Genomic DNA, 24,898 nt, shown 5'->3' with positions numbered 1-24,898 from the left:
TGCTCCCTTCTGGCTGAGTGGTTTGAGGGGGGGACGGGGGAGAGGGGAGAAGTTAAGTCTGTGCTGTCACCTCAGCCGTGGCCAGGCTGCCATGGAACGGGATATAAAAGCACACGGCCCCGGGGCCCAGTGCCACTAACATGCTATGTGACCTTAGGTGTGCTGCTCTGTCCCCTCCCCGCAGATCTTGATCCACTCCCATGGCCTCCAGGAGAGTCTCCATGCCGACGGCTCCCAGACCTGTGTCTCCAGCCCAGACCGCTCTCCTGAACGCTCTCCGTCTGCCAGCCGCTCTGTTGGGGTGTGCACGGGCAGTCCCGGCTTAGCACCCTCCAAACTGGCCGCACCGGTTTTCTCCCAAATCATTCATCTACCCATGCTATCTGCCCGTCCATGCTTCCCTCCATCTACCCATCCATCCATCTACCCATCCATCCATCCATCCATCCATCCATCCATCCATCCCTCCATCCATCCATCCATCCATCCATCCATCCATCCATCCATCTACCCATCTATCCATCCATCCATCCATCCATCCATCCATCCATCCATCCATCCACCCATCCATCCATCTATCCATCCATCCATCCATCCATCCATCCATCCATCCATCCATCCACCCATCCATCCATCTACCCATCCTTCCATCTATCCATCCATCCATCTACCCATCCATCCATCCATCCAGTCGTCCATCCGCCATTCACACACCCAATCACTTATGCATTCATGCAACCGCCTAACCAACCACTGTCCGTCCATCCGTCCACCCATCTCTCTGCTCATCCATCCACCTACCCGTCACTGCCTAAGAGCCTGGCATTTGTCATCACTGGGGGTACAGTGCAAGGTGCACTGGCTCCGTCTTCCCCATACTGAAAGTCCTGAGAAGGGGACACACAAGTGAATAAAAAAATCATAATAAATGTGCTAAGTGTGATGAGAAGGAAAGAGCCAGGTGCCACCAGAGCACCCAACACGCCTCTGGGGGGGAGGAGAAGACTTTCCGAGGAGACGACCCCCGGGCTGGGACCCAGAGCTAAGAAAGCAGGAGCCTGTCCCCTGCCCCGTGTTCCTCGTCTTGCTACTCAAGCAGGTCGACTCCCAGCAGCTCTTCCCTTCTCCTCGCAGCTGTGGGGAGAGGCACCTCTGCGGGAGGTGCTCACGCACGGGGTGGGAAGGGCGCAGCGGCGCCAGCTCCGGATCACAGCGAGCCCCAGGCCTGGCACGGGGGTGGGTGAGAACTGGCTGGAGCCCCCGGGGTGGGTTGCCCGGCAGGCAGAACCCCGGCGGTGGCGGCGGCCCCTCTCTGAGGGGGACAGCCGGCCTGACAGTGACGCTGGCGCGGAGGAGAGCAGTGGGGAGGCCCAGGAGGACAGAGCTGTGAGGTCACCATGGCCAGCCCTGGGTCCAGGCGTGTCTAACGCCAGCAATGCCAGGCGTCCCCCCGTCCCCTGGAAGCCATTCCGAGCCGGGCTCTGCCACTTGCAGTCTCGAGAGCCCTCATTAGCAGCCAAGAGCCCACGGACCCCAGGAAGCACTTCCACAGCCTTCGTCTCGTTTGGTTTGCACCGCAGCCCTGGGACGCCGTTTCCAGACGGCCGACGGAGCCTTAGCGAGTTGAGTCCGGGGACCCGGACCCGGGTCCGCCCGGCGCCCAAGTCCAGGCTTTACTCAGGACGCCGGAGCTTGGGCGGGAGGGAGGCGGGGGAGGCGGACTTAGACCCGAGGGGAGAGAGGAGGCAAGGAGAAGGAGGCCAGGACCAATGTCAGAAGTGCTATCTTCCGGGCTGAGGGGGGTCCGGCGGGAAAGGAAGCCGCATGGGTGGAAGAGAGAGAGGAGGGAGAGCCGGAAGGGCGGAAGGAAGATAACACCCCAAGTCCCTGCGCTGCAGCCAGGCCACTCGGCCTCTGAGCGATGGTCCAGGGGGAGGCCGCGCATCAGCCCACCCTGTGCTGCACGGCCCCTTCCAGCTCTCCCTACAGACGTCGCCTCCTCCAGGAAGCCCCCCCCGGACCTCTCCTGGATGCTCCGCAGCCCAGCCCCCATCAGTGTCTTCCGCGTGCTGCCGGCCACCCCGGCCTCCCCACTTCACCTGTGGGTGTGACTCATCGCCCTTCTGGGCAGGTCCGAGCCTTACTCATCTTTGCTTGGACCCAAGCTCCTGGCCTCGAGCTGGTACCCAGTAGGGGCTCATGCATCTCTTAAAAAAAAAAAAATACTTAATTTGAAGGAAATCGGTGTTTCTAGATAAGAAGTAAATTTAGCACACGAATTAGAGTGACGGAGCCAGAGAGGGGAAAGCGAGGTGAGACAGAGACAGAGAGACAGGGACAGACCGAGAGACCGAGTCAGCAAGGGGGTGGGGGTGGGGGCGGGGCGGAGACCATGCTGGGTGCAGAGGCCTGAGGGGTCTGCACCTTGGCTGCTGTCGCTTGCTTGCCCTCACCCCTGGTGTTCTGTGGGAGAACCATCTGGAAAGGACTCAGAGTCCAGCAGACTTGGGAGGAAGAAACGCTGAGGGCGCGCAGGGAGGAAGAGGAGTCCCCTGGGAAGCTGGGGTCAGGGGCAGACAAATCCTGGGACCTCCCCCCCCGGGAGGTCTGCGGGGCCTTTGGAGCCCAAAGCAGAGGAGGGCACCCCCTCCCGGGCAGCAGGCCGTGAGTCCCCCAACTCTGCTGTGGGACAGAGTGGCTGACCACCGGCTGCCATGGTCCCCGTCATCTCATCTCCACGGCCTGAGCACTGTGCAAGGCCAGCCTGCCCGTGGTGCCCCTGTCTGCGTGTTGCCCGTCTCTCTCTCTTGGTGGCGAGGAAGCCCCAGGCAGACAGGGCGGGCGTCCTGTGGGTGCCTAGCGGTGCTGGAGGCGCTCCCCGAACGCTGAGCACGTTGACGGACGGAAGGATGGAAGAGGAGGGAGCCGCAGCGCCAGGGGCGTGGTGGGGGCAGGGTGCTGGCGCAGGGGGTGTCGGCGGGCGGAGCACTTGACCAAGGAGGGCTCCCGTTGAGATGACAGCCCTCCAGGGGAGAAAGGCCCTTCTGGGCTCCTTGTTCGGCCGTGGGCCCGTCCGCGGGGAGTCCAGGTCCCAGGTGCAGGATGCATCCCCTCCCCTGCCTGCCCGCCCGCCTGCCCACCGCACCTCCTCTGGGGTGAGGACCCGCCAGTGCTGGGGCAGCTGGGGGACGCCAGGTGCTGCCCCTGTGTTCAGGCAGGAGGAGCAGAGGAGCGGCCAGCACTGGAGGGGGAGGGGAGGCGAAGGCGGTGCCAGGTTCGCTAGGGGCTGCCAGTGGGGCTGCCTGTCGGGCGCTGTGTCTCCCCACCTCTGCCCAGGCTCTGGGGAAGGGATTATCGAGACGCACGAGGAGCCTAAGGCTCAGGGCGGTGAAGCGACCAGTCCAGGGTCACAGGGCGAGTGGCGGCAGAGACAGGCTCTGACCCAGGCGGGCCGGCTGCTGCCTTCCCGTGGCTGGGCGTGCACCTCTGCAGGGACTTGTGCCTGACGGGAGAGAAGGGAGGGGAGGGGAGGGGAGGGGAGGGGAGGGCAGGGGAGGGCAGGGGAGGGGAGGGCAGGGGAGGGCAGGGGAGGGCAGGGGAGGGGAGGGCAGGGCAGGGCAGGGGAGGGCAGTGCAGGGGAAGGGAGAGGAGGGCAGGGGAGGGGAGGGGAGGGGAGGGCAGGGCAGGGGAGGGGAGGGCAGGGCAGGGGAGGGGAGGGCAGGGCAGGGGAGGGCAGTGCAGGGGAGGGGAGGCGAGGGCAGGGGAGGGGAGGCGAGGGCAGGGGAGGGGACGGGAGGGGAGGGCAGGGGAGGGGAGGGGACGGGAGGGGAGGGCAGGGGAGGGGAGGGGAGGGGAGGCCAAGGTAGGGGAGGGGAGGGGAGGGGAGGCCAAGGTAGGGGAGGGGAGGGGAGGGCAGGGGACAGGAGGGGAGGGGAGGGCAGGGGACGGGAGGGGAGGGGAGGGCAGGGGAGGGGAGGGGAGGGCAGGGGCCGGGAGGGGAGGGGAGGCCAGGGGAGGGGACGGGAGGGGAGGGGAGGCCAGGGGAGGGGAGGGGAGGGGAGGCCAGGGGAGGGGAGGGCAGGGGAGGGCAGGGCAGGGGAGGGGAGGGCAGGGGAGGGCAGAGCAGGGGAAGGGAGAGGAGGGCAGGGGAGGGGAGGGGAGGGGAGGGCAGGGCAGGGGAGGGCAGGGGAGGGCAGGGGAGGGCAGGGGAGGGCAGGGGAGGGCAGGGGAGGGAGGCAGCATCCTCTTCTGCAAAATAAGCGGTGAGATAAGATGTCCTTGCAGCTGCTCTTAGCCTTTCTTTCTGTTCCCCGCTGCTCCAGGCCTTCCCGGCGCTGCTGCCCCCCAGTCTGAGACCGGGGGGAGATGAACTCAGAGCCAGAGGTCCCTGCTCTTGGGCTCCTCTCCCAGCCCCACCGCGAGACCCGGGGCCCGTCACCCCCCTGAGCGGCCGCCTTGACTGTGAATCGCTGCTGGCACTTCTGACCTGCGAGGGCAAACGGCGGCCGCGTGGCTGTCACTTGGGTCCCCGCTCTCGGCCACGAAGCCTGGCCCACAGCCGCACGGTGGCGTGTGCATTGACGGCGGGTCCGTCTCGCTCTCGTGTGACGGGGAAAGCTTGAAAGCACCGAAAGCTTGTTTCACTTCACAGACGCTCTACTTGTCGTGTCAATCAGAACAGGCAACACACACATACGCGTTTTCAGGACGTTATTTTTAAGTGTTCACAATTTCGTTTTGACAAATGGAAAATCAGGAAGGTCCTGTCGCGGCTGTCGGCTACGGTCGCTGCGCGCGTCCCTCTGCGGCCCGGACCACAGCCGGCGCTGGTCCCGAAGTGGCTGAGGCGGCAGAGGAAGCCCAGGCCCTGAGAGATGCCGCTGGCGTCAGCAGGGGGCTCAGGGCGCCGCCTACTTGCACAGTCCCGGTCACACCACGCGGCGGCCCCGGACGGCTTTCTAGAACAGCATGTGGACCCTGTCCCTGGCTCCCCGTCCGGGGCTTTGCACAGACACTTCACGAAAGAGGGCGTCCACATGGCCAGCACGCACGTGAAGCCGCGTTCAGCCTCACCGGTGACCGGGGAAATGCAAACTCACAGCGACGGCCGCTGCACGTTCGCCGGAACAGCTCAGACGGAACAGACGGAAACGGCGGACGTTGGGGAGCGTGTGGAGCTACTGGAACTTCCACGCGTGGAGGTGCAAAAACTGGGACGTCGTTCTGGAAAGAGCGTTTGACAGGGAGCTGGAGCTGGACCTGCCTCCACCCCTTGGCACGGCCCCCCCCGACGCTGCACCCAGGACTGCGTGCCTCCCCTTGCCTGAGGTCAGAAGCGAGCCCGATAATCTGTGGGGGTCAGAGGTCAGTGGCTCCTGCTGGGGGGAGCCGGGGACCGGGAAGGGGAGCGAAGGGGCTTCCGCGACGCCTGTCAGTTTCTGCGTCTCCATCTGGGGCAGGTCACCTGCTTGCGCTCACTTGGCGAAAACTCACGGGGCCGTAAACTTATGACACGAGCACTTTAGGGACGTAGGTTATATTTCAATACATTTTTTTCCCCAAAAAAACCAAAAACAATAAACAACTCATCCTCCCACGGTTTCTTCCTAGCCCGAGGCAGGCTCCCAGCTCTGTGCCTGTCATTCGAGGCCCTAGCTGACCGGTCGGCCACTTCCAGCAGGCCCGGCCTCGAGCAACGGAGCACAGTGTGGGGGGGGGGGTCTCTCCGCACCGGCTGTTTCCCGCCCTTGTGCCTTTGCCCATGGTGCGCTCCCGCCTGGCACCCCCCCCCTTCACTCCTGTCTGCCTCCTCAGCCCCTCCCCTCCCAAGGCGGGCCGGCCACCCCTCTGGGCACCCGCAGTCCCCCATACTCTCCTTCATCTCAGCACCCCAAATGGTTTCCGTGTGGTCCTCTAGCGCCTGCCCCCACCCCAAGATCAGGGCCTGCAACTGACTCCTTGCTCAACTGCTCCTTTCTCTGCTCCTGCGCTCAGCATGGGGCCTGGCGTGGTGGACCATCGGGGGCAGAAGGTGCAGACCATCAGGGAATGTGCAGAAGGAAGGAAGGAAGGAAAGCTCGTGCTTATTTCAGGCTCCTGCTTGCCCCTCGGTAGCTGCCCCCACTTAATCCCAGGTTGAACCCCCACCATGGTCTTACGGCAGTCTTCCAGAGATTTCTCTTCTCTGGGAGAAACGTCCCCGGTGCTGATCCTGTCTCCCATATGACGGATTTGTTTCCTCTTGTGAACCAGAAACGGACACACGTTCCCCTACACGGGTCCCTCGCCCCCTTCAATCATCTCACCACACTCCGTTCCCGGGGACAACTCCTGAAGACACAGGTAGTGAAGAGTCAGCCAGAGGTAGGAGTCGTTGGAGACCTTCCCCTCAAACCCTTGTCCATAGGGGCATCAGATCTTCCCAGCACAAACACCATGGGAGTCACTCAAAATCGGACCAGAATGCTTGAGGGGCAGGAGGAGTAGTGAGCCTCTTGTCATCAGAGGTATGCAAATGGAACTGGCTCATTCCAGTCAGGGGTGCTATTGGTGGGAGGTTAGACTCAATCCCTCTAACCCGGCTGGGTGCGGGGGCTCACGTCTGTAATCCTAGCACTCTGGGAGGCCAAGGCGGGCGGATTGCTTGAGGTCAGGAGTTAAAAACCAGCCTGAGCAAGAGCGAGACCCCGTCTCTACTATAAATAGAAAGAAATTAATTGGCCAACTAAAATATATATAGAAAAAAATAGCCGGGCATGGTGGTGCATGTCTGTAGTCGCAGCTACTCGGGAGGCTGAGGCAGGAGGATCGTTTGAGCCCAGGAGTTTGAGGTTGCTGTGAGCTAGGCTGACGCCACGGCACTCACTCTAGCCTGGGCAACAAAGCGAGATTCTGTCTCAAAAAAAAAAAAAAAATCCCTCCAAGCCTAATGGGGAAAAGGAAAAAAAGCCTGACATCAGCTGAGGTTCTGCTGTGTGCCAGGCACTTGAAATGCATAATCTCAAAGACTCTGTGCAATTAATTGTTCTGGGAGCAACGTGTTTCCTTTGTCCCCATTTTAGAGATGATGAAACTGAAACTCAGAGAACCCTTGCTAGGAATTTGACTTCATAGGAAAGAGCTGGAATTTGAACCCAGGTATTCCTGGCTCCTAAGCCTACGTTCTTTGAGAACACATCTAAGGCCCCGAGACTGCATCCCAAAGAACATCTGCTGCCCCGTCACACCCAGCCCGACGGAGGCAGGACAGGTGTTGCCGGAGCCCCTGGAGTGGCCCCCGATCGCCAAGGCTGTCAGAGCACGGGGAGTGGGGTCCCGGAGAGAAGCCCTCTGAACCGCTGCGATCACTCTGAGGCCATCATGGGCCTCACCTGAGAAGCTGAGGGGACCAGGTGGCAACTTCTCTCTAAACAGCTTGATCGTTGGCGTTTGACCTCTATTTTCCATCAACTTACTTCCATTTCCTAGTGTTTACCGACTGCATAAATAAGGAGAGGTGGAAAGCTCAAGCTAACGAAATCCTCTCCGCACTCTTGCCCCACTTTTCAGGGTGTGTTGAGGTACACGTGCAAATGCAGAGGCGCTTCCATGCACTGCCCACGGGGAGTCCCACTGCTACCTGTGAACGCCGGGCCCGGGCTGCCGCTGCCCCCCAGCGCCCAGAGTCTGCCTCTGGGACCCTGGGCTCCCCAGCACTGCCAGCTGCCGGCCAGGGCTCGCTGCAGAGACGTGAGCTCCCCGAATTCCCGTGCTGCCCCCCACCCCCGCCTTGTCCTGACACAGGCCCCACCACGAGTTCCGGCCAAGAGGCTGCAAAGAGAATCAACGAGCATCGCTCCTGGGCTGAGGCCCTGAAGAGTGAGTGTGGTTTCCCGCTCACCTTCCTCCCTGCTGCGTGAGCCGCCCGGGTCCCCGTGCCAGCGCCTGCTGGCCCTACAGCAGACGGCGCAGGAGGGAGAAACAAACCTTTGTCGCACGCACGAAGCTACAGAGATTTCAGGATCGCCTTGTTGCCACGGTGCGACCTGCCCATCCGGACACGTGCGGTGTCCACGGCCCCGGCCACCAGTGCCATCACCGCCGCCCGCGCCTGCAGGGCTCTCTGCTGGGCAGGTGCCCCAGGAGCTTGGGGGTCAAAGGGCAGCAGACAAACACATAGGAACCTCAGACACCTCCGAGCAATGCGCGGAAGGCCAGTGCTGCCACGCAGGGAGGCGTGGGGCCCCTGGACGCCCGGAGAAGGGGGGCGGGCAGTCGGGGAAGGCTTCCCCAGGGAGCCGTCTCCTCCGACCTGCGGCTGATGAACGAGAGTGTGTCCCTCGGGCACAAACCGGGGGTACCTGTTAGTTGGTCGGTGCACTATTTAATGTTTCTTCTGTGAATTGACAATATTTAAAAATAAGGAGTGTCACATAAAAATCTGGATTTGGGCCTTCTCCACTTCAAAAATCAGTGCAGGGGCTGGGAGAGCTGGCTCACGCCTGTAATCCCAACACTCTGGGAGGCCGAGGCAGGCGGATTGCTCGAGGTCAGGCGTTTGAAACCAGCCTGAGCAAGAGCGAGACCCCGTCTCTACTATAAAATAAAAAGAAATTAATTAGCCAACTAATATATATAGAAAAAATTAGCTGGGCATGGTGGCACATGCCTGTAATCCTAGCACTCTGGGAGGCCCAGGCAGGCGGATTGCTCGAGGTCAGGAGTTTGAAACCAGCCTGAGCAAGAGCGAGACCCTGTCTCTACTATAAAATAAAAAGAAATTAATTAGCCAACTAATATATATAGAAAAAATTAGCCGGGCATGGTGGCGCATGCCTGTAGTCCCAGCTACTCGGGAGGCTGAGGCAGCAGGATTGCTTGAGCCCAGGAGTTTGAGGTTGCTGTGAGCTAGGCTGATGCCACGGCAGTCACTCTAGCCTGGGCAACAAAGCGAGACTGTGTCTCAAAAAAATAAATAAATAAAATAAAATAAAATAAAATAAAATAAAATAAAATAAAATAAAAAAGAAAAATCAGTGCAGGCCTATCCATCAACACTGGGCCTCGCCTACACGCTGGCAATCGGCAGGAGCCGGCCCTGCAGACGGGCACGTCTGCACCAGGTTACGGGCCTTCCACGCCTCTGCCCGCCGCCAGCCCTGCACCGAGCTCGCCAGTTCTCACCAGGGTCCCTCGGCCCGACGAGCCTTTCCCACCCAGACCGAGGACCAGGGGCGTCTAAGCAGCTGAGCCCTCCCTGGGGGCCCGAGGGGCCCTGCCACGTGGCTGACTGGCCCAGACGACAGTGACTCCTTCAGGGCAGGAGAAAGGAGGCCCTGGGGACGGCCCCAGAGAGTCAGGCCAGCGAGCACAGCGCCTGCCACTGCCTCGGCCCCCCAGGCAGACAGCGGCTGCTTGGGGCTGCCCCAACCCGTCCCCCTCCTGGCGACAGCCCCTTGCTTTTCTTTCTGGGAACCACCCGCCCCTAGTGCTCAGTCTTGGCGGCAGTCCAGGCAGGCCTCCTCAAGCTCTGCCGGCCAAGAGGAGGACCCGCGCTGCCTGCCGCCCGGGCTGTGAGTCACCAGCAGCGGCGAGGAGGGAGGGTGGCCATGGCCCACGTGGCTCCCCTGGGGAGCCTCGGCAGAACCAGCCTCAGGTCCTGTTTCTGGACCCTTGTGCTGCCCGCCCGCCCTCCCTGCCCGTGCCTGATGGGCACCGTCGCCTGTGACCCCGGGCGCTCTCTCATGACCTCCAATCCCCCCCTCCCTGGGCCGGTGGCAGTTCTCGGCCCCTCTCGCAGGCTGGCGGGAACTCTCCGGGTCCACACCTGACTCCCCTGCGGCCTCGCCAGCACAGGCTGCCTCCTCCCCAGCCTCGGCTCCTTCCGGTCCGTCTGCCGGAGCTCCGGGGTCGTCCTTTGGGGACCGAGACTTGCTGGAAACCGGAAACCCGCACGGCCTCGATCGCACCGCCCGCTGACCCGACCCGTCCTGGTGCCTGGACTCCGGCTTGGTCAGGCCAGCAGGTCCCGGCCGCTGCTCAGCAGTCTTGCTCTTCCTTAGGGTGCAGCTTCCTCTGCCCTCCAGGACACGGCTTGCCGTGGAGGGAGGCTGTGGCGGGGGCCCGGAGACGCCCCTGCTCCCGGGCCCGGCGCGGGCACCAGACCGGAGTCTTGGCCGGGTCAGCTCTTCCCTCAGCCGGGGACCGCCTCTCTCTCTGTCCTGTGTCCGTCCTGCTTGTGCTAGTGTCTGCTCTGTGTCAAACACCCGGGAGGGACACGCGGCTTTGTGGCCGTCGGTGCACGCGTGTGGAAGGCAGCGTGCGATCACTCTCCTGAACGGGAAACCAGTACCATGCTCTATAAATGGAAGGTTTCTTACCATGTTCTATAACGGCACGAAACAAACACAGGGAAGGTACCTGCTGTTATTCAGTTTCCAGCTAGACACTGTTGCCAGCTGAGGGCTGAGCCTCTTCCTTGAAAAGGAAGACCAACATGTGTTAGAGAGGTGTTTAAGTAGAGGCTAACCTCCAGTGGAGACTGTCTCTGTGATGTAATCAGCCGAAAAGGCAGCAAGTGTCTCCCAGGGGTGTTTAATTCATGCCTGAATAACTCTTAAAATTGTTCCACGGGCCACTGGTGGTGTGTGCCCACTCCATGCAAAATGCTGCCTCAGCAGCCTCCGCCTGCCCCGAGATCCTGCAGCCCCCCAGCCGGACCTGGCCTGGGCCCCCGCGCACCTGCCCCACGCCCACTGGGCCTGGGTCCCCGTGCACCTGGCCCACGCCCACTGGGCCTGGGCCCCCGAGCACCTGCCCCCACGCCCACTGAGCCTGGGCCCCCCGTGCACCTGCCCCACGCCCACTGAGCCTGGGCCCCCGCGCACCTGCCCCACGCCCACCGGGCCTGGGCCCCCCGTGCACCTGCCCCACGCCCACTGAGCCTGGGCCCCCGCGCACCTGCCCCACGCCCACTGGGCCTGGGCCCCCCCGAGCACCTGCCCCCACACCCACTGGGCCTGGGCCCCCACGCACCTGCCCCCACACCCACTGGGCCTGGGCCCCCACGCACCTGCCCCACGCCCACTGGGCCTGGGCCCCCGGGCACCTGCCCCACGCCCACTGGGCCTGGGCCCCCCCCCAGCACCTGCCCCACGCCCACTGGGCCTGGGCCCCCGCGCACCTGCCCCACGCCCACTGGGCCTGGCCCCCCCCCCAGCACCTGCCCCACGCCCACTGGGCCTGGCCCCCCCCCCCAGCACCTGCCCCCACGCCCACTGGGCCTGGGCCCCCACGCACCTGCCCCCACGCCCACTGGGCCTGGCCCCCCCCCCCAGCACCTGCCCCACGCCCACTGGGCCTGGGCACCCGCGCACCTGCCCCCACGCCCACTGGGCCTGGGCCCCCGCGCACCTGCCCCCACACCCACTGGGCCTGGGCCCCCACTCTGTCCCAGGGGACGAGCCTGGTTCCAGGTTGCGCCAGGGGAGTTCCCATAAAGAGAAGGATAAAAGAACTCACTCTCTGAGCCCTTCCTCAGTGACAGGCACTGTGCTAGGTATTTTACATAGATTATTTCAATCCCCCCTTAAATTTCAGTTATTTGCGTGCCAACTTCGTGATTCCGCCCTGTAAGTACTATCCATTTACTTAGTGTTTCTCTTTAAATTGATTTGCCTTTTTTTTTTTTTTTTAAAAAAAGCACACAATTTTATTTTCAAAGGAAATGCTATATATTATTTCCATAAATCATAGAGTCTGGTGTTCTGGTTATATGTTTCTAGCATGTGTCAGTTGTGAGCTGCTAAAATAATAAACGTTCATCGGTATACTGCCCAAAGTCACCTCATACAGCACCAGTCACCCGCACTCGGGCCATCTTGGCGAACCCCCAGGAGTCCCTGGGAGGGGCGTTGGGGTGAGAATGTGGGACTTGGGGGGGGGGCAATTGCCAACCCCCCCCACCCTTGGAGGGCGGGGCTGATGGTCTGCCTGCACATGCCTCGGCTCTTTCGACACAGTGCTTTCCAAGTGCATTTTTAAATCAAAAGAATCCTTAAAAAATGGAAATATATGTGGAAATCCAATATATGAAACAGATAAAAGCAGAGCTTTTGTGATTGAGACGGGGACTGGGGGACCCAGAGCTGCCTCTTTAGGGCCTGCCCTTCCTTCCCAGCAGCCCGGGGCCCTATGGAGCATCAGTGCAAACCCACGCCACACCACCCTGTCCCTGACGCCACTGAGTCCGAGCTCCCTGTGAGCCAAACTCCGGAGGGCCGGCGTCTGGCCTGGGCAGTTTTCTTGGCTGGGCATCTACACCTTGGACCTTGGCCATCTTGCCATCTTGAAATTTTCCATCTTGCCATCTTGAAATCTTCCACTGGCTTCCTAAGCCTTATTCTGACCTAATTATTCATTCATCGAACGCTGGCATCTCATCTGCACCCAGGTTTTAGAGGGTGCAAAGCGGAACTCTGAGGAACAGGATGTTTCCACCGAGGGATCCCAGACCCGTGTGGGGGACAGACACAGGTGTGGCCAGGTGTGGCCAGGTGCAGCGAGGGCAGCCCCTGCTCACAGAGGCGCACTGGTCTTCTCACTCCCTCCCGCAGGTGCCTGGCTGTACCTGCGGTGGGCAGTGCCTGGGATGGGGCCCCCACCATACCAACTGCTCCCCCCACACTGTGAGGCTGGAGGTCCCGCCGATTCCCTGCTGTGGCTCCGGGGGTCCCTGTTTACTGCAGCAAACACTGCCTGGGGCGAGGGTCACAGCCTCACTCCCACGGGAGGACCAGTCACAGTGGTGCCGCATCTGCAGCAGGAAGCTCTGCCTGGCTCCTGGCCTCGCCTGTCTTCTCTCCTCACTGGTGGGTCTGTGTGACCCGAAAACCCAGTGACCGCCCTCCCACTGCAGAGAGTGGCCCCAGAAAGGCCTTCCTATGCCAGGAAGGGAGGCACCTATTTGCCTTAAATGTATGGAAAGATCCTGGTAGAATTCCGATGGTAAGTTTTAATGCTGCCGAAGGGACAGTTATTTAGCCTTGTGGTGTCCTCTGACCAAGCCAAGGCTGCCATCTGTTTCCTCAGTCCCGACTGTGGCCCTGGTCCCCTCCGAGATGCCCCCATCTTCGGAGGGCCCTGCAATGTCCCTAGAACGTCACCTACAGAGGCCCCCCTGTGCTATGAGACCTGGTCCGAGCTAAGTGCAAGCTCCAGAAGGCTTCTCTTTTGGTGGATCTGAGTGTTGGGTCCATTAGTGAACTCAAAGACAACTCAAGTCAATTCACGCCAAGTCAACTCAGGCCAGCTTTCCTCAGGCCACGCCCAGCCAGTCAACTCCACTCCACTGCCCTCAACTGCACTCAGCACTCACTCACTGTGGCCCTCGGGCCTGTCCCGTGCTGCCCCGAGCCAGGTTTTAGCTGGTGGAAAGGCGGGATCCAACAGTTAGCATGACGTGACCTTGGCTCTCAAGGCGTTTCCTCTTTCGAACCTAGATTCCAGGCTCAAACCTCTTGAGCTGCAGAAATCCCTTGCACAAGGGGCTGGAGAGACAACCTCCTTTTCTGGCCTACAGACAGGCCGACTGGCAGCCTAGCCATGGGGTTTGCTCTCCAAGACTTTTCACACCACATTCTTAGCGTCGTAGGACCTTGAGACCTCAAACTGCAGTGTCAGCTGGTCTCTGGCCCCGTAGGATCTGGTTCGTAGGGGTCCTGAGCCGCTCGCTCACTCTTCTGCTGGCTTGCTCACAAACCTGCATCGATCACTTGCTATGTGCCAGCCACCTTACAGACATCATCTCATTTGGTTCCCACAGCGATCACTGTGGACACAGAACAGTAAGTGGACAGCTAGAATTTAACCTGGCCCTAACCCCAAAGCCTGGCTCTTTCCATCTCATCCACCGTCTCTTAGAACAATTGAAAAGAATCTGCAATAAAGGACAGAGGTCACCGAGTGCTTAAACAAATACGTTCTGTATGGAGGGAAAAGGATGGATGGATATTTCATGTAAGGCCAAATCCCACCTGACCAGTTTATTAGAATTCTCTGAGAATCGAACTACAAAGGGAGATAAAGGGGGACTTTCACACAAAAAAGCCTTTTTTTTCCCCCCAAGTTTCTATTCCAAAGCCTATTAATAAAATTGATTCATTATAGAATTGGGCAGAGGTGGGTGGTGAGTGGGAGGGAGTCTATTTTTGCACGGATAGGGAACTGGCGTAGAGACAAGGAGGAGAGAGTGGGGTAAACGGGCGCTTCTTCAAACGGAGAACCAGGGTTCCCCGGGACTGGTGCTGGGCTTGCTCTTACGTAACACTCAGTACCAGACACCCAGGCTGTGCGGGTCTTAGCTAGCACGGGGCTGGGGGATATCACAGTAAGCGGGACACGGCTTGAGTCCCGGGGGAGCCCAAAGATGGACGTGCTCAGTGACATCTCCACATTTTCAGAGGAAAGGAAGCTCCTGGGCTTGGAAATGCCAAGACACTGGAGGGAAAGCTGAAGAAGGTTGCCAGGAGTGTGGAGAGAGCCCCAGACGGCACCCAGAAGGCCTGGGCCCTGGTGCCAGCTCTGTCCTCGGCTCCCTGTGACACTGGACAAGTCCCTTCCCTTCCCGAGTCTCAGTTTTCTCTCCTACGCAAGGAAGGAATTGGACGAGACGATCTGCAAATGGGCACAGGTTATGAGGCTGTCTCTCATAACCCATGTGCCTGAAATGTCCCCTTCTGTCCCTGCCCTGTGACGGGAGGCCCCCTCCCCCACTTGTGAACGGAGAAGAGGAGCAGAGAGCCGCGAGGTCCGCAGTGCTGGGGCTCGGAGCCCAGCCTGGAATCCCTCAGTGGCATTCGCCGCGAATGACTCAGCATCCTAAATAGCTCCCATCTGGACGAGCAAACGATATCTATAGCGATCGGGCGATCTCTACATCCACACACACTCTCTCTGTACAAATATGTGGCTCACTGTATGCTAAATATGAGGTGGCCTGGAGACGTTCCTCCTCTTAAGAGCCTATTTGGTATGAAACTCAAGACTGTTTATTTAAAGAAACAAGTTTACAACCATGCACGCGGATGACTTGCAGTGGGTGGTGGGGAAGAGGCAGTGTGGATGGAGGGGACGGCGGGCGTGGTCCGAGCGTGGCCCGCCACCCGGAAGAGGAGCTGGGGCTGACTGCTCCAACCGCGAGATGCCGGGCTCCGGGGTGGGGCGGGGGACGGGGGTGCCGGCCCCTCCGTGCAGGGGCCGCTGCCCTGCAGCAGGAGGAGCGTGGGGCCTGGCAACGACGGGACGGCCGGGTCCCAGCCCAGCCCTCTGCCCCGTCGCTCGTCGCCGGCAGCTCATGGGTTTGCTCATCCGCGCGTCCGGCGCGGCCCAAGCACCCACAACGCGCACGCACGGGCCGCCGGATGCAGACGAGAAAAGGCAGGTGGGAATTCAGACTCAGCCACCTACCAGCTGTGTGTCTTTGGGCAACTCCTTTCCCCTCTCTGAGCCTCAGTTGCCTCATTGGTAACCCGGGGATAACGATACCCATCTCGGGTTTTCAGGGAGAGCATTGAAAAGGTAACAACGCGTGCAGGAAAGTGCTTCTCTGCTGTAAACGGTCTGGAAACGCAAGGCGGCACCCCACACCCACGTGCCCAGGAGGGGCGTGCTCGCCGGCCGGCCGCGGGGAAAGGCCACCACGGCACCCTCCGTTGGGGTGCCGGGGTGGGGCGAGGCGCTGAGCAGGGCCCTACCTTGGCTTCCTGGCAGAGCTGGGACGCGGGAGCCTCAGTCGCCGAGCCGAGCAGACAGCATGCCGGGCGGGCGGCACAGCCTCCTGGGGAGAGAGGGCGTGGAGGGGTGAGGAGAGAGCTCTCGGGGGAGCCCAGGCCCTGGGGGGGTCTGCCCCACCGCTCCCAAGGCCACCGCTGCTTCTCTCGTGCCGGCAACAGCGTGGGCAGGATGGGCCCGCCTGGGGCCAGACCCGACCCCTGGCCTCAGCGCGGCTGACCCGCCTGGTTCCCTGGTCCAGGCAACACTCGTGTCCTGCCGTTAGCCACGCTGTGACTTTTCACTGGTGCAAATGGACAGGATTTATCGCCAATCACATCTGGCTCTGAATCTGGTTTTGGGGACATCTATGACATCTCTCTGAGCCTCAGTTTCCTCATCTGTAAAATGGGGCTCCTGCTAGTACCAACCTCACACATGAAGTGCTACATCAGTGCTCATTATTATTATTATTATTATTACAACAATGTTGTTAAAGAAGACCACGCCTGTGAAGCTATCTGCTACACTGTAGCCCCTCGATTCCAATCAGCTCCCTCTGCTTTCTTCATTCCAGGGGCTCCAAGCGTTGCTTACGAGGCAAAGGTTGGCTCTCGCGTGACTCTGTTTCCAGAACCGGCACAAGACCGGTCGGGACGCAGGTGCCCAGTGAAGTTCTGCCGGCCGAGCCTGCTGGATTCGAGTGCACATACTCAGGGAAAGTGAGGTCAGCGTCCCATCTGCATTTTGCAGGTGAAAATACAGACGTGGCGAGAGGGAGATGATCTGCCGGAGGCCACACGGGGTAAGCCTGGTGCTAGGATCAGAACCCACAACCCTTGCTCTCCCCACACCAGCTCTTGCTCTCTGCCGCAGCCAGGGCCCCTCCTGGCGGGATGCAATGTCCTCTCAGACCCCCGCCGCCCCCGCCAATGTGATCTGTCACCTCCCCCCCAGCACCATATTTCCTCTTCTTTCAGTGACGACAGTTGTGCTCACAGTGGCTACAGGAAGCAGATAGGACCCTCTCGTTCAGAGAGGCGACGGCTCGGAGGAGTGAAGGGTTCTCCCAGGCCACAGAGACAGTACGGGGTGAAGCAGGGATTCTAGCAGAGATCAGCGACTGCAGGAACTGTCACCTCCTGGCAACTCAAACGCCCCAGGCCCATGGCTAGGACAGGAGCTGGCTGGGGGCCCCCCAGGCGCCCCTAGAGCCTGGCACTTATTAGGACTTGATAAGTATCTGCTGAGTGAGTGAATGAATGAATGAATGAATGAATAACTAAATGGGTTAATGACTGTGCCAGGCCACGTTCTAAATGCTGGTGACCTAGCAGCGAAAAAGCAGGCATGATCCTTGCCCTCGGGGGGCTGGCAACATCTGAGTTCGAAACTAGCCACTGGATTGAAAACAGGGCAGATGCTGCTGCTTCCCAACCGGCTGGGGTGGGAGGTGGGGGGCGGGTGTGATGTCTGATGTCTGCCCGGGGAGTGGGCATCCGAGAGCAAATGGTCATGCCCCTGTCCTCAGGTAGAGCCACCTGTCCTCAGGTGGAGCCACCTGTCCTGTGTGCAAGGTCAGGAGGGCAACCTCCAAGAAGGCAAGGAAAGACAGACAGGTGGTGCAGTTGTGTGCTTGACGCCTACTTCCTGCCGAGGCCCAGACAGCTGGCTCAGCACCTGGCACATAGTAGGTGCTTAGGAAACTTCCTTCCACGAAGGAAGGGTGTGCAGGGCACTTGTCGGGATGACTTAGGAACTTGTGGGGGATCAGGAGGGCGTCAGACCCCAGAGAGCGAACTCCTAGTTAACTTGGACGAATCGCTATTACAGTGATCACAACTCACGCTCGAACGGGGCTTCCCCCTTTGCAGAGCCCGTTCACGCACCAGGAATGGCCACGGTGCAGGTGAGGGACTCGCTGGGCGCGCACGGTCGGTGCCCACTCTGTGCTGGGCCCCGGCGTGCAAACACAGCGGCGCCGCGCCCCACGCCCACAGTCTCTGGCGTTCCCGCCACGCAGAGGGTGCCTGCAGTGGAGGCCCAGACAGGTCTTGGCCCTGCACGGTTGGAGCCCAGGTCTCTCATCTCACTCTGGGAGCGAGACATAAAAGCCCGCAGCCTAATGGGGACACAACAGGGAAAGCAGACGGCTAAAACACCACGCGACACCCAGGCTCACCCTCTGACACGGGTCCGCCCGGCGGCCGCTGGCGGGAGCAGCTGGAGGCGTCTCTGAAAGGGCAGCAGGGAGTGGCGGCGGCTCAGGCGTGGGGCAGACGTGGGGGAGTGTCGCCTGGCCCGGGCCGGGGGCAAAGGATGGGACTGGCCGCCCGTCACGGCCAGTGTACGAGGGGGAGCCTCGCAAGGCCTTGGGCTTCACCTTGAGGGCGGTGGGGAGGGCCCGGGGGGCTCAGCTTCGTGCTCAGAGGGACCCTTCCAGGGGCAGCAGGGTGTGGGGCGAGAGGGGGGCACGAGGAGGGGAGCCTGGGCTCCGTCCCAGGCCGTGGACGGAGAGAGGTGCGACGCCGTGGCCGGGGCTGGCAGGGGCAGGAGGAGTGGGCGGCAGGGCTTGGTGCTCAGCGAGGCGTGGGGTGGAGGGAGAACGGGACTTGGCCTGCTGGCTTGGCTGGCACGGGGGTGGGGTGGGGGTGGGGGCAGCGCCATGGGAGGGTCGGCGGCGGTCACCCCTCCTATTGGCTGACCTCCCCTGTGGAGATGGAGTCTCTCTTCCAGCCCTCAAGAAAGCCACTGTGGCGGGTGCCAGAACCAACTCCGGCAAAGGTCTCCCTGTAGACCGTGTCCTAGCAACCTTGCAGCCCTCCCCTTGGCAACGCCAGCTCCTCCTCTGATTGGCTGGAAGGGAAGGTGGCCACTGGAGGCTTCCTGACCACTAGACCCGCCCGCCCGCGGAGCCAGCCCAGGGATGCCAGGCAGCCCAGGCTCAGCGGGTGGAGACTGGCCCGCTGGGGGAGGAAAAGGGGTCTGGACATTGGGAAGGACTCTGGATGGAGAGCCTTGCAAACTGGGTTCTGTCCCCAGGGCTGACACCCTGCCTGAGGGACCCTGAGCGTCGTGTCTCTTCCCCTCCGTGGGCCTCCGTGGGCCTCGGTTTTCCCTCCTGCAAAATAGGAAGGGTGGACACCACCTTCTCTAGAGTCTAATGTTGTCTTATTCAGTTTTTTTTTTTATATTTTCCATCGTTACTGGCTGGGTGCTCTGTCTGACAACAGATTTTAGTGTCAGACTCCAGAGATTTAAACCTTAGTTAACTTGGACAACTCACTTCACCCTCAAGTCTAGTTTTATTTTTTTTTTCTCTCTGAAAATTGATCTCTTTCATGCTATCTTACTCTAAGGGTTGCGAGAGTCAGTTAAAATGGTATGACGAACTAAAGTGCTTTACGAATGGCAAAGATCCATGCGAATGTTGTCTATTTCGTTGCATGGTAATAAGGTCTGTGTTCAGGGGCAATGTATCGCAACGGCAAGAGTGGCAAGAGTTTATCCAACAACTGCTGGGTGCCAAGCACGGTGCTGAGTGTTTCCCTAATATTGTCTCAGTTAATCTCCACAACAACCATATGCGGTGCTGTGACTATTATTCCCATTTTACATATGAACACAGTGGAGGAGCCATATGGCTGAGTGCAGAAAGAACTCGGCCAGGCTCCCTTGGCTTAAAAACTCGCACATTTAAAATTTAATGAAGTGTCCATCTTCGGAGCTCCTCTCTACATTTTGGGTTTTTCCTCTTGCCTGAGTCAGACTCTAACTGAGAGTTTAGTAGGCAGGGGAGTAGCACTAACATCTAATGAGCATTCTTTATATGCCAAGAGTCGACCGGCTTCTCAGACTTTAATGTATGTGCCAGTCACCGGGGCGTCTTGTTAAGATGCAGCTTCTGATTCAGTAGGTCTGGGATGTGGCTGAGAGACTCTGCACTCCTTTTTTTTTTTTTTTTTTTTTAGCTTTTTTCTTTTTCTTTTTTTTGGAGACAGGGTCTAGCTATGTCGCCGAGGCTGGTCTCAAACTCCTGGCCTCAATCACTCCTCTCGCCTCAGCCTCCCAAAGTGCTGGGAGTACAGGCGTGAGCCACTGTGCCTGGCCTGAGATTCAACATTTCTAATAAACTCCCAGGGGCTGCTGGCGCTGCTGGTCTATAGACCGCACTGTGAGCAGCCAGGTGCCGGGGGACTCCATACAGTCTCTTACTAAATCCTGGGGACTAGGTATTCCATTAGTCTCGAGTTCACAGAGGGGGGAGCTGAAGCTCGAGAAGCGACACCCCTCAATGAGGGTCCCCCGCATGCGATGGTGGGTCTGCCCCTAGGCCAGCGGTCCTGCGGCTGCAGGCCCAGCGTCCCCTCCTGGCCGCACGGCAGAGGCAGGCAGTGGGCTCTGAGGCCTCCAACGGGAGCAATTTCTTAATTTCAGTCCATCCTAAGCAGACTGGCTGCCACTGCTGGCCCCCAACGGGAGCAGAGCGGGGCCTTGGCCCAGGTGGTGGCCCTGCAGTGGAGCAAATATATGTCTTGGGGCCAGGATTAGAGCCTATGTACACGCAACTCAGCCCACCTTCCTCACCCTGATCCCTGCTGCTTTGCATCCTGCCTTTATTTAAAATTTTTGACATTTTATTCATCATGTATTTTTTTTTTGCATTCATTTTTAAAAATTTCATAAAATGGGATTCAGCTTTGTGACTGAGTTTTTAGCAACCATTCCGTTTTGCACCTGAGGCAAGAGCCTCTCTTCCGCGCCTCACCCCGGCCCTAGGGCCCCTGTGTCTCCTCCCGCCCCTGCAGCCCCCCCCCCCCCCCCCCCCCCCCCCCCCCCCCCGGCACCAGGATGCCGCCCGCAAGGCTCTGCGTGGTGCAGTGGCAGCCCCCACGATTCGCATCCCAGCAGACGTGTCTGCTCCTGCCCCTGCTCGAGAGATGGCAGCAGGCACTGGGGACCTGGAGGGTCCAGGAGATCACTCTGACCTGGGCTTTACCCCATCCAGCCCTTTACTGGCTGCGTGACTGAGGGAAGTGACTTCACCACAGTTTGGATTTCTGCTGCCCCTCTGCATCACGGAGACTCGGCACAGCCTCAAGGCCCTGCCTGGCGGAGCCCTGCCTGGCGGAGCCCTGTGGCCTCTCTGCCCTCACCGGCCACCACCCGCCCCTTGCTCCCGGGTTCTGTCCCAGGACCTCTGCATTCCGTGCCTTCTGCCTGGCCGCCTGGCTCATAGCCACTGACTCTTCCTCCTTCGGATATGAGCTTCAGTACCTGTTCCTGGAAGTCTCCCCTGGCCACCTGCCTTAAGCAAGCCGCCACCTTTTTTTTTTTTTTTTTTTTTTGAGACAGAGTCTCGCTTTGTTGCCCAGGCTAGAGTGAGTGCCGTGGCGTCAGCCTAGCTCACAGCAACCTCAGACTCCTGGGCTCAAGCGATCCTCCTGCCTCAGCCTCCCGAGTAGCTGGGACTACAGGCATGCGCCACCATGCCCGGCTAATTTTTTCTATATATATTAGTTGGCCAATTAATTTCTTTCTATTTATAGTAGAGACGGGGTCTCGCTCTTGCTCAGGCTGGTTTCGAACTCCTGACCTCGAGCGATCCGCCTGCCTTGGCCTTCCAGAGTGCTAGGGTTACAGGCGTGAGCCACCGCGCCCGGCATCCACTGACCTTCTTGAGGACTCAAGGTTTCTGCACTTTTCCCCCTATTTGGCTACTGATTCAGCAATGGCTGTGTGACTGCGAGTAAGTGTCTTGCCCTCTCTGGGCCTTTGGATTTTACTTCATTCTCCACCCCTATCTCCCTGCTTAAAAGCCCTTGATGGCTCCTCCTTGCTTGATGAACGCCTCTGGCCTGGGGTTGGAGGCCCTCAGAGTTGGGCTGTCGTTAACATTTCTAGCATGTGCTCCCTGCTCTCCCACTTCATTTTGCCTTTTTTTTTTTTTAAGCAATACTCAAAAACTCACACAGCACGTTCTAAGTGCCAAGACCGAGTGCTTCACATATTCCAACTTGTTTGACTCTCACAGAAATCCTTTGAAATAAGTTATCTGGAGTCTCCTCTCCTCCATTTCAAAGATGAGTACCTGAGGCCCTCGGGGGGTAAACGACTTGTTTGAGCCCGCACAGCTCCTGGACGGCAGGGCGGGGATTGGAGGGGCTGGCGGGGCTGGCACCTGGGCCACGCCGCCTCCCCACCCCTGGGCACACCAGCCTCAGCCACTCCCATTTTCCAGGTGCAATTCCACATCCGTCACCCACCTCCAGAAAGCCTTCCCCGATTCCTCCCAGGGCGACTCAGTTCTTACCTCTGTGTCCCCACAATGCCTTGCACGCCATGGCGACCCTATTGTCTTTGTGCGCTGTCTCCTGGGCTCATGCGAGCACCCCCATGTGGAGGGGGCTGCGTCCCACCCCTCCTGCCTCTCCGGCACCCGGCCCAGCGCCCGCCACCATCCACTCTCCACATGGCAGCCAGAGGCATCTTTTAAAAACAGAACCATTTTGTTTTTATCACTCTCCTGCTCAAAGCCATCCGGAGACAATCTATTGCATCTAGAATAAAACCCGGTCCCGGCCACGGCCTAGAAGATTCTGCACACTCTAGTCCCTGTCCTCCCTGCCTGCGGCTGCTGCTACTGTCCCTTCGCGCGCTCTGCCCCAGCCCTGCTGGCCTCCCGCCTGCCCCAGACAGGCCGGGCTCACCCTGGGGCCTCTGCCTGGAATGTTCTCTCCCACGTGGCTCACTCCTGCCTGTTACTGGGGCTCAGTCCCACGTCAGCACTTCGCACGGCCTTCCCTGTCTGTGTCGGTCTGTCTGTCTGAATGTTTTCGTATGGACCTTTTACTTGTTCCCAGTGACTGTGCCTGCCTCGAGTGTGCAGCCCACGAGGACAGTCTGAGGTGTCTCTTGGCGCCGTGTCACCGTCACCCGGAGCAGCGCCTGACACAGAATAGCTGCGCGGTGCGTGAGCATCCTGGAGGAGGAGCATTCGCTCACTGCGTCCCTCCCTCGGGGGTCCCACACTGCCATTCGGTGAGGTCCAAGGAATGCAGCGCGTCTAGATCGTCCCAGGCTCGTGCTGGCATGGCTGCACCAGCGGAAGTGGGCTGTGTCTGTCACTCCCCTTTGTCTGGCCTGCAACCGTACTCCTAGGAGCAAGGTCATTTTATTGGCTATTCCCTGCGGCCTTCCCTTCACCGGGGACGCCAAGAACTCCTTGCATGACGTGTTCCCCACTTGTCCACCTAATAAGTAAGAATCTGGGGGAACTTGTGAGATGCCGCCCACTTCATTTTGCAGGCAGGGGCTTCCCTGAAAAGTGAAAATGGGTGGGAAGTCGGAGCCCCAGAGCCCCAGTGGGGCACACGGGCCCAAGTCGTGGCCATCACACACGTCGTCAGTAATTGGTGAGACTTTGTGCTCGGAAAGGGCACGAGAGCTCTGAGTCCTGCCAGAAGCTGGGCCAAACGCTGCTCGTTCAACGCCTCAAAGGAGGGGACGTCTGCAGCCGGGGGCTGTAACGGCCCAATACAGGGCAAAGCACGCCGCCCGTGGCCAGCGGAAGCCCACAGAAATGAGGTCTGGGTGTCTGGCCGCAGAGCCCTTTGCCAACGAGAACCAAGGGGCCGGCCGGGGAGACTTAGCACGGTGGCCACAAGATAGGTGCCACAGACTGACTTAGAAAGCATATGCAAGGGACATTTGCCAAGGATCTCAAAGACCAACAGTCACACGCTGGCCATCCTCTTGAGAACCAAGAGGGGTATTTCTTCCCTCTCTTGCTCTTCTTCCTTCCAGCTTCTTTGAGCTGGAGAAGAAAATGCTACCCCGTTTTCTCCTACTTGTTTATGAGTTCAAAGATCTTGGCTCTGGTCTCAGCACTGTGGAACTTTGGGCAAATTCCTCCCCACTTCCCACCCTTGTCTCCTTCATTCGTAAAACATGCCGTCGGGCTTACTGATGTCCACATCAGTGATCTCCGTAGTAGCTCTAAGCTTCTATCCTTATGAGCTCATGATTTAGATCACTTTGGAAGGGAAGCTCTCACTTTTTCTTTATGGGAATTGATATGTCTTTTTTTTTTTTTTCCTTTTGAGCAGGGTCTGACCCAGGCCGGAGTGTAGTGGCATGATCAGAGCTCACTGCAGCCTCCAACTTCTGTGCTCAAGCAATCCTCCCACCTCAGCCTCCCGAGTAACTGGGACTACAGGCGGGACCCACCATGCCTGGTGGCCCTAATTTTTTTTTTTCTTTTCTATTTTTGTAGCGACGGGGTCTCGCTCTTGCTCAGGCTGGTCTCTATGGTTTGTCTTTCGGTCAGCCTTGCAGACGGTCACCGGCCCCAGTGTAGGAGCAGAGATGAACACTTCTGGCTTGGTAAAACCCGCCGAGGGTTGATGTACCCCTTGTTTTTCCTCTAAAACAGTCTCTTCTAGCGCAAGTGGCTTATAACCACAGTGTGACCTACCTCTCAAAATGTTCTGCTAAGGACAGAGATGCTCAGAACAGATTGAGAAGGGAAGGTCATGATTTGAACTAGTGACTTCCAAGGTGGTATAGCATCTGAACGGCATAAGTTGTACCGATGCTAAAATCCCTCTGTATGAAATGACATGATATCTTGAGTTTGCTTCAAAATAAGTCAGCGAGTGTGTGCGCGCGCGTGGGTGTGTGTGATGAAAGTGGGTGTGGGTATAAGATGAAACAAAATTGGCCAACCGTTGGAGCTGGATGACGGGTGCGTAGGGGTTGATTATACTATTCCTTTTATTTTTCAAAATGCGTTTGAAATATTCCATCATAAAAGGCCCTTTGGAGACCGGTTCCAGCCTTTCTCTCCGTTCTCATTTTATCGTCTCCACCCCGAGCACCCCCTGGCACGGTGGCGCCACTCCGGTGGCTGTGATTTCACTCCTCTAAGCCCTTCACACAGTTCCACCTGCCCAGGTCCTTTTCCTCTTCCCCGAGGCTCGCCGCCCCTGCCACTGAGGCCCACGGCCTGGTGTTCACACCTTGACACGCATCACATCGTGCTGCGACCGTTTGGGGCTTTCTTCTGCTTCCTCTGCTGGTCTGAGACCCCCTCAAGACACTTCTCTGTCTCCCCGGTGCACGGCCTGTGCCGGCACATAGTAGGTCCTTG

General features: G+C 59.4%; 1 protein-coding gene across 2 annotated transcripts in view; it reads right to left on the bottom strand.

Moving 5' to 3' along the window:
* Positions 1–24,898, bottom strand: part of CPLX2 (complexin 2) — a 75,872-nt gene that overhangs the window by 49,311 nt on the left and 1,663 nt on the right. The window contains exons 1-3 of one of the 2 annotated variants that reach the window (XM_075998455.1): positions 18,453–18,551; positions 17,930–17,982; positions 15,732–15,814 (exon numbers count right to left, since the gene is read on the bottom strand). The gene's annotated coding sequence lies outside the window, so the exon portion shown is untranslated. Of the gene's footprint in view, positions 1–15,731; positions 15,815–17,929; positions 17,983–18,452; positions 18,552–24,898 lie in introns of those variants that run through there. The other variant, XM_075998456.1, reaches the window with a different exon arrangement.

The sequence above is a fragment of the Microcebus murinus genome, chromosome 28 (genome assembly GCF_040939455.1).
Source record: "Microcebus murinus isolate Inina chromosome 28, M.murinus_Inina_mat1.0, whole genome shotgun sequence".
Taxonomy (NCBI): Eukaryota; Metazoa; Chordata; class Mammalia; order Primates; family Cheirogaleidae; genus Microcebus; species Microcebus murinus.
Note: the sequence above shows the minus strand (reverse complement) of the source record. Positions and strands in the feature narration are given on the sequence as shown.